The 9,560-nt window shown below is 43.1% G+C and overlaps 1 long non-coding RNA gene across 2 annotated transcripts in view; it reads right to left on the minus strand.

Moving 5' to 3' along the window:
• LOC141166866 (uncharacterized) overlaps nucleotides 1–9,560 on the minus strand; it is a 100,411-nt gene that overhangs the window by 82,921 nt on the left and 7,930 nt on the right. The window lies entirely within an intron of this gene.

Consider the following 9,560-nt stretch of genomic DNA (forward strand, 5'->3'; position numbering starts at 1 on the left):
GCATGCAAATATTACACTACCCTCATTCACAAATTTACCTATACCTCCAAATAATAATAAACTGGGTAGTTTGGTAAATGAATGATGATATGCTGCATTTTTCTTTACCTAGTGAATGAAGTGAATTATGTCAAATACTGCCCATACAGTGAGGTTGGGGTCCCATGTCTGCACAAGGGCCCACCAGGGGATTCCCCTGTTCCCCTATGGGCCAGTCCGAGCCTGTATGCATGTATGTATAAACATGTGTCCATTGATCTTATACTGTATGTTTATGTGCAGTGTGTAGATACATGAAAGCATTGCTTACATTGCATGTATGTAATGTGTATATTTGTGAACTGTGTGTTACCGAGCATAATGTGTGTGTATCATAAAGTCCATGTGAAATCGACTCAAACTGTCTCCTGTTGTTTTCAGGGCAAAATCTAAGCGCTCAGATTTTCTAATATTCTCCGCATCCGAACCCAACCATAGGCAACAAAGCGCCATGGATGGATGTAGCAATAAAACTGTGAAATTTTCTGCGGTACCCTTTACTCTGAGCTCCCTCAGCACAAATCAAAGAAAACATTCTTGTTAGATATGCTGTCTTTAATATGTTTAAAATGGGCCTGTATAAACTGCTATGAAATGAACCATTCCAGTTGAAGCCAGAAGTTTCCATACACTATATAAAAAGATACATACGCATGTTTTTCTTAATATCTGACATGAAATCAGAATAAACCTTTCCTGTTTTAGGTCAATTAGGATTACCATCATTTTTTATATTTGCCAAATGCCAGAATAATGAGAGAGAGAGAATGTTTTAAGGCATTTTTATTACTTACTGCAAAGTCAAAAGTTTCAAAACTTCTGGTTTCAACTGTAAATGGATTGTTCTGCAGCACAATGAGCCCAAACGCAACAAAAAACTGTATTTATGAGGACTAGTGCTCTCCCCTGCCCATAATGTGGGTGGGTACTGTGGGAGCATCACACTGTGTGTGGGGGACTGGGGGCATCATACTCCGTGGGGGGGGGGGGGAATGGGGCATCAAACTGTGTGTGGGGGACTTGATACATTATACTGTGTTGGGGGGACTGGGGACATCTTACTGTGTGGGGGATTGGAGGCATCATACTGTGTGTGAGGGTTGTGGGGCATCTGTGGAGGCCTCACACTGTGTTAACAGAGAATTGAGGGAGCATCATACCGTGTGGAGACCTGTGGGGCATCATAATGTCTTGGCTTTAATGCAGGGGCAACATACTGTATACTGGGGACAATATGGGGGCTATCATACTGTGCGTTGTAGGCATCATACTATGAGGAGGACTATGAGCATCATACTGTATGGGGAACAACGTGAGTGCCATAAAAGCAGTATCCATATTGTATGGGAACACTAATGGGCTTCACAAGGTGCAATAAATCTGTGCGGGCACGTAAAGGACTGAGCGAGTTTACCAAAATGGCTTAGTGTAAATTAAAAATTGCTGCGGCAGTTCTTAACTTTCAGAGTTGGGAGATATGTGTACATGCAAATCTATAAGTCACTGGCAGTCAATGGAAAGTAAACCATTGTCGGATACCTATAGGGGCAATTTATTTCCCATGAGAACTGTTGTCAGGGAAGAGTTGGGACACAACCGTACATATTAGATCGCTGGATGGTTCCTCCAAAATCAGCAGTTGGAGTTGCCATTCATCTGATGTGTATCTGGCCACCATTACAGGAAATATTACCAAATATTTTTTACTTATTCCCTTTTAACACCTTTCCAACATATTTTGTAATGTGCGGCTGTGTAATACAGCTGGCACCTGTTTTTACCAGCAGCAACCAGAGCAAGCTCTGACAGCCGCAAGGTAACCTTTTTAGATTTTGATGACCATGGCATATAAATGATTCTGTCGGAGATCACACGGTGTGGTTATCATGCAGCTGGGGGCTTACTGAAGGCTCTCTCACCACCTTCTTTGTATTCCTGTGGCCGAGATTCATAGGACATCGTCATTTTTGCTGTAATCTTAAATACTAAGGTGTTGCAGTATATAGTACCACTGATCAAACAATTGCAGGTTCAAGTCCCCTAGAAAAACGAAAAAAAAAAAGTGAAGGCTATTAAAAAGGTTTTTAAAAATAATATAAAATAACGTTTGCATGACTCCTCTTTTCCCAATTTAAAAATAAATAATAATTAAAAAATACATATTTATATTGCTGTGTCTGTAAAAGTCGGAAATTATAAATTAATTAACCCATATGATAAACCCCATAAAGAAAAAAAAATGCAGGACGTAGTCTATTCTCATCAGATCTATATCCACAGGTGTACACCACCAATTAAGTCATGTGAGAAGGGAAAGGGGAAATAGGAAAAGATGTGGATATATAAATTGATTAAATTTTAAAAATCATATACTTTATTTGAATTTATTAAAACCTTATAAATACAAAATTGCTCATGCATCTACAGATGCATATAAGGCAACCATCCTATATGGTACAGGAATGGTACCCACTAATAAATCTGGCTGAATGAGGTGTAGGACAAATTTGGGACGTCTCAGTCCAGTCCCTCTTTTATTGGACTGTGGCTATTTATTTTACATAGAATCCCTATATGTTGAAATTGCCTTGGTGTTTATGTCAAGTGACACGGTTTCACTAAATTGACTGTAAGATTGAAAAAATTCATTCAATTGCTAGATGATGTCATAGCAAATTGTGATTATATTAACACACACCATATGTCAATTTGCCTAGCCGGCACGGCTGGTCGCCGACTGTGAAGCGTATATCTCTTAACTAGCAAGTGTCAAGCGGTTAATGGTATTATCACGGTGAGGGGTGATTCATCCCCTATCACCACTATCTCGCTGCCCAATCACGTGGCTATCAGTCCCGAGCTGCACAGTGTGTATATACTACTGTACACTTATCTGAGCCGGCACAATTGAAAGCCGCCAGCAAGAGGCAAGTCTAACTGCCAGGCGGTCGGTATCTCTTGTTACAGTGAGGAGCAGTCTGCTATGCCGAACAACTCCTCACATCCCTGGTCCCACTGACCGCACACGTGCTCGGCGTGCCCGGCTCACACAGCTGATCGCTGCAGTGAGGAGCAGTCCGCTGTGCCCGGCTCACACAGCTGATCGCTGCAGTGAGGAGCAGTCCGCTGTGCCCGGCTCACACAGCTGATCGCTGCAGTGAGGAGCAGTCCGCTGTGCCCGGCTCACACAGCTGATCGCTGCAGCTATAGACACTTCAGCGACTCTCCCTGGTTCGGAGTGCCGCGACTATGTGCATATTCCTAGGGCTTATCCTTATTCCCCCCTAACACTCTCATTTTAGCTCAGAGTATATCCCTGACGCGCGTTTCCCCGGTATACCAGCTTTTTCTAAGGGTGAGGTCGGCCTCCAACTCCAGATACTTATACCCTCCAGCTAGATGGACAGGAGGATCGACCAATCAAATTGTATTCATCAAAAAAAAAATGTTCTTTTCATTAAATTACAAATGAACAAATCTTATATACATAAATCATGCTACATAAATAATTTTTAAACAAACAATCAAACTATCCATTTGCATAACCCACATCATTAATCATGGCCATAACAAGAGAAAGGAGAAAGGGGGGACTCAAGGAGTTCATTGCCAAATTTCACCATGTCTATATCCATGTTCTTCTATAACTGGTTAACCCTTCAGTATATAAGTATATTTTTTCTATGTAAGGATCAAGAATATAATTCCGTACGAAGAAAATTTGTCCGGGATCTTCTGAAATTTATTCTGAAACGTACTTTTTTTCTTTTTGATGGCCGCATCTATCTTCAAACGCGGGGTACCGCTATGGGTGCGGCCGTAGCACCAACATTCGCAAATTTATATCTAGGATGGTGGGAGGAGGAGATAGTCTTTGCTGAAAACATGTCATCATATGTGGATTGTATTGTAACCTGGAAACGTTACATTGATGACGTGTTGATATTGTGGAGGGGCACGGAAGAAAAGTTACAAGCATTCATAGACATTTTAAACAACAATTCCCTTAATTTGAAACTCACACTGACCTTTCATAAGCAAAAGATCCCCTTTCTGGACATAATGATACAAAGAGATAAAAATAATGTAGTACAAACTGATTTGTACAGGAAGGAGACTTCCACCAATAGCATCTTAGATACCAGAAGTGCTCACTCGACTAGTACTATCAGAGCCATCCCGAAAGGGGAATTTTTGCGTTTACGACGTAATTGTTCAACTTTTGAATGCTTCAAAGAACGGGCCCGAGAACTTAAATTTAGACTCTTGGAAAGGAACTACTCAGGGAGAATGATCAAAAAGGCATATAATCATGCCTTAAGAGTAGAGAGAAGAGAACTTTTGGTCCCTAAGAGGAATGATAGAGATAATGACAACGTCGTGAGATTCATAACAGAATTTCACGAGGAATGGCAAACGATGTTGGATATTTTGAACAAACACTGGGACATTATTCGATCAGATGTGGACCTTAGGAACTGTGTAACACCACAAGCCTCATCAGGGTATAGAAAAAATACCCCAGTTTCAAGCTTTTTAGTATCTAGTCATTTTAAGAGGAACAATGTGTCCATAAAAACAAAAGTTCCTGTGTAAGGCATGCTGGGTCCTAGTTCCTAGGAAATCATTTATGGATGTGTGACACCCCAGGGGTCTGGTTGCCACAGTGATAGAGATATTACGTCTGAGAGCAGGTGGGAGGTCTCTTGGTCAGGGATCCTATGCATGCCACACCTCCTGCCCAGTCCTGGGAGGGGAAGAACTTCCCCATTATAAACCTAGGGCTGAGGCAGGGTTAGTGAGTAGAGAAGAAGTAGAGACAGAGAAAAGAAGCAAAGATAGGAAGAGAACATCAGGAGCTCTGTGGGAGCAGTGTTACAAGGAGTCAGGGGCTGGCAGCTGCAGAGCTCGCCCTGACTGAGAAGTTATCACCGGACCCGGAGTCCGAGGCTGTGGGAACTAACTCCTATCCAGCAGCAGAAACCGACCGGCAGGGGATTGCAGGTCCTCTGGCCCAGAAACCCGAAGGCCCCGAGTCACCGGCCATACGGGTGAGCACCACACGGTACACTCAGGGACGTGGGCTACTTATACCCGCCTCTAGCAAGGTAGCCAGAAGAGTACAGTTAGTTTGGGAGGCCTACAACTCCGCCTGGCCAGGGGAGATCCCATCTGCTCAAGGACTGACCAGGCCCCAATCGCTAGCCAGTACTCCGGGAGGGTCTATCTTTGTCACCAGTAAAGACCCTGAACTACACAGTACCGTCTCCGAGTGGTTCCTGCTACCCCCATCATCCACGTCGGCTGCCCTGAGGCCATACCCCTCCCGTTGGGGGTTATACCACCACGCTGCACAATCTCACCACCAGCCTCAGCGGTCTGCCCTGCAGCGGCGGCTCCAAAGCTGCATTCAACGGGTGGCATAGTCGTCCTACATCTACTGCTAAATACAGCGCCACTTAGTTTGACTCCCTGGGCATGGACCGGATCACCGCCACGAGACTACAACCCTCAACAGATCCGGCTCCGGGTAAGCTCCCGCGTGCGCAACGCAGCGCGACACAGGCCCAGGGGCGCGTCAGATGCATTTGGGAAAAAGTACACAATCTACCAACATATTAACTGTGCTACTAGTGGGGTAGTCTATTGCCTTGAATGTACACGTGGGCTCAAATATATTGGGAAAACAATGAGGGATCTGAAGGCTCGTATAAGGGAACATATCCAAAGTATTGTTAACTATGATAGAGATGAGAGAAGGTGTCAGGAGCAAAGGAAATTATTTACCCCAACACCAATTGCTAGACATTTTAAGATTAAACATCAGTCACAATGGAAGGATTTGAATGGTTGGGCGATTTGTCAAATAAAATTGGATAACAGAGGTGGAGATTTAGATTCTATGCTCCTGAATAGAGAGTGTGAGTGGATTTTTAGATGTAATTCTGTGAACCCACATGGACTGAATGAGAGTTTTAATTTTGGATGTTTTTTGTAACCTAATTTATTAATCCACTTTATCCATAGGAGTATGAGGAGATATTATATGCTCTTATTTATATTAAATATGATAAAAAATGTACTATAATAGGATTAATTCGTGGTTATAAATTAATATTTTTGAAAATGGGGTTTGAGTTAGATAATATCTTCCTCTCGCAACCCCCCCTTTTCTCTCTCTCTCCCTCTTCTCTCTTTTTCTCCCTTCATATCTACTTTTTCTTCCTTTTTTAGTCCTTTTTTCTCCTCTTTATTTCCCTAGAAATGAATTTTGAGGGGTCCATTAAAATATACTTATATACTGAAGGGTTAACCAGTTATAGAAGAACATGGATATAGACATGGTGAAAACACTGCAATGAACTCCTTGAGTCCCCCCTTTCTCCTTTCTCTTGTTATGGCCATGATTAATGATGTGGGTTATGCAAATGGATAGTTTGCTTGTTTAAAAATTATTCATGTAGCATGATTTATGTATATAACATTGTTCATTTGTAATTTAAAGAAAATATTTTTTTTTTTGATGAATACAATTTGATTGGTCGATCCTCCTGTCAATCTAGCTGGAGGGTATAAGACCTCACCCTTAGAAAAGGCTGGTATACCGGCGAAACGCGTGTCAGGGATATACTCTGAGCTAAAATGAGAGTGTTAGGAGGGAATAAGGATAAGCCCTAGGAATATGCACATAGTCGCGGCACTCCGAACCAGGGAGAGCCGCTGAAGTGTCTATAGCTGCAGCAGTCAGCTGTGAGAGCTGTAGTGTTCACAACTGCAGCGATCAGCTGTGTGAGCCGGGCACAGCGGACTGCTCCTCACTGCAGCGATCAGCTGTGTGAGCCGGGCACAGCGGACTGCTCCTCACTGCAGCGATCAGCTGTGTGAGCCGGGCACAGCGGACTGCTCCTCACTGCAGCGATCAGCTGTGTGAGCCGGGCACGCCGAGCACGTGTGGGGTCAGTGGGACCAGGGATGTGAGGAGTTGTTCGGCATAGCGGACTGCTCCTCACTGTAACAAGAGATACCGACCGCCTGGCAGTTAGACTTGCCTCTTGCTGGCGGCTTTCAATTGTGCCGGCTCAGATAAGTGTACAGTAGTATATACACACTGTGCAGCTCGGGACTGATAGCCACGTGATTGGGCAGCGAGATAGTGGTGATAGGGGATGAATCACCCCTCACCGTGATAATACCATTAACCGCTTGACACTTGCTAGTTAAGAGATATACGCTTCACAGTCGGCGACCAGCCGTGCCGGCTAGGCAAATTGACATATGGTGTGTGTTAATATAATCACAATTTGCTATGACATCATCTAGCAATTCAATTAATTTTTTCAATCTTATAGTCAATTTAGTGAAACCGTGTCACTTGACATAAACACCAAGGCAATTTCAACATATAGGGATTCCATGTAAAATAAATAGCCACAGTCCAATAAAAGAGGGACTGGACTGAGACGTCCCAAATTTGTCCTACACCTCATTCAGCCAGATTTATTAGTGGGTACCATTCCTGTACCATATAGGATGGTTGCCTTATATGCATCTGTAGAAGCATGAGCAATTTTGTATTTATAAGGTTTTAATAAATTCAAATAAAGTATATGATTTTTAAAATTTAATCAATTTATATATCCACGTCTTTTCCTATTTCCCCTTTCCCTTCTCACAAGAAAAAAAAATGAAAAGCTCAAATTGGCAATTTTTGGTGATCTTGCACCCCCCAAAAAATGAAATGAAAAGTGATCAAACGGTTGTACACACGTACCCCATTATATGGTAAAGTGAATGGTGCCATTCAAAACTACTACTAACTCCGCAAAAAAAAAGAAAGCACTCAAGACGACTATGTGGATGGAAAAATAAAAAAGCCATGAGTCTTGGAAAAAATGAAAACACAAAAATGAAAATTGACTGTGGCGGGAAGAGCCCTAAAGGGCTTATCAGTGACATTTTCCAGTGTCTTACATCATACCTCAGTTCTCCTTAGTAGTAATCTATTCACACCAGAGACAATCGTGAGAAGCAACTGGCGTCCTGGGGTGTGGGCACAATGCTTATCTCAGAGCACATTAGTGTTTATGGTGACGGGACCCCTCTGCTACATATTCTTATAGGTCTGTGTCGGGGATTACCAGCTTCTGAGTATATTACATTACAGAAGAATTGTGTCTTTGCTTCTGGAGGAGCGGCTGTGTATGTGCATGCCCTGACATTTAGATATATTATAAGGGTAACTGTGTAATCCTTCATTTCTCCTGTGGGGGTGCTGCAGGGATATTGACGCCATCACATGGTCAGTGATGGGTTGTGTAGCAGAGATCAAAATGAGCACAGACCTGTTAACAGTAAATTAAACTGCAGCAATGGAAAAAATAATATCATTTTGACCTATTTCTGCTATCTCTGCACCCCTTATAACTACATCGCCAATTACCAGCATTAGAGGCCCCCTCTGACGACCCCAAAAAAATTTAAAGGGGTTGTCCAGGACTAAGATATTAATAACCTATCTGTAATTAGGTGTTTAGAGCTAAAAGCCCACAGTTGGCTCACAAAGGACATGAATTCAAGAGAAACCACAAAAAAAAACAGCCTTACCAACTCCAGGTCAGATTACCAATACACTAGCAGGATGCACCAGACCCCAATATGTGACTGGCGTCCTATGTAAACCTCATCTGTGTGCATTTTTAATACTAGGCAAGCACCCCCTTCAATATTTTGCACCTGTGCTGCCCCCACCTTTAGCATGTGCTGTAAGGCTGTTTGTGTTTTTTCTTGAATTCACGTCCTTTGTGAGTTGTTTTTGAATTTAGTATTAGGACTCGCAAGTGTGAGGACCCTTGACGCGGGTTGCGAGCTTGCATATTTTGGCCAAAATATCAACCAATACCTCATGTATACATAATTTTTTCATCTCATTTTTCCATATTTTTGCAGGGTGCAGCCAGGCCCTTTACTGTTGGTTGGGTGATTTGGGGTGTCTGTCATGTGGGGTGCACTTATATAGTGCTGGACAGCCCGCCTGTTCTAATAGTATTGAGGCTGTAAAGTCAGAGACTGTGCATCACAAGAATCTGTGTGACTGGTGCCCTATGCAAGCCCCATCTGTGTGCATTTGTAATACTACACAGCCACCTCCTCCATGACTTGGTAGGTGTGTGAGTGATTGCTCCGTCAGTATTTTGCACCTATGCTGCCCCCGCCTTTATCATGGGTGCCTGCTGCATCCTACTAGTGTATTGGTAATCTCACCTGGAGTTGGTAAGGCTGTTTTTTTGTGGTTTTTCTAGAAGCACACAGTGTACAGAGCACGATCAGCAAAGCTCTGTACACTGTTTAGTGGCGATTCTCAGCTCAGCTCACTTAGAAGTGAAGGTGATCTGAGCTGCAGTACACAAGATTGGCCACTACGCAGTTTACGGAGCAGTAATCTATTGGCCCTGGTCACTTTGTCCTTCTGGTGGCTGCGGAATACGGGATAACTTTCCGATCTCTGGAGGTCCGACTGATCT

The sequence above is a fragment of the Phyllobates terribilis genome, unplaced genomic scaffold, assembly GCF_046119375.1.
Source record: "Phyllobates terribilis strain yellow unplaced genomic scaffold, ASM4611937v1 Scaffold_11__3_contigs__length_659146591, whole genome shotgun sequence".
NCBI lineage: Eukaryota > Metazoa > Chordata > Amphibia > Anura > Dendrobatidae > Phyllobates > Phyllobates terribilis.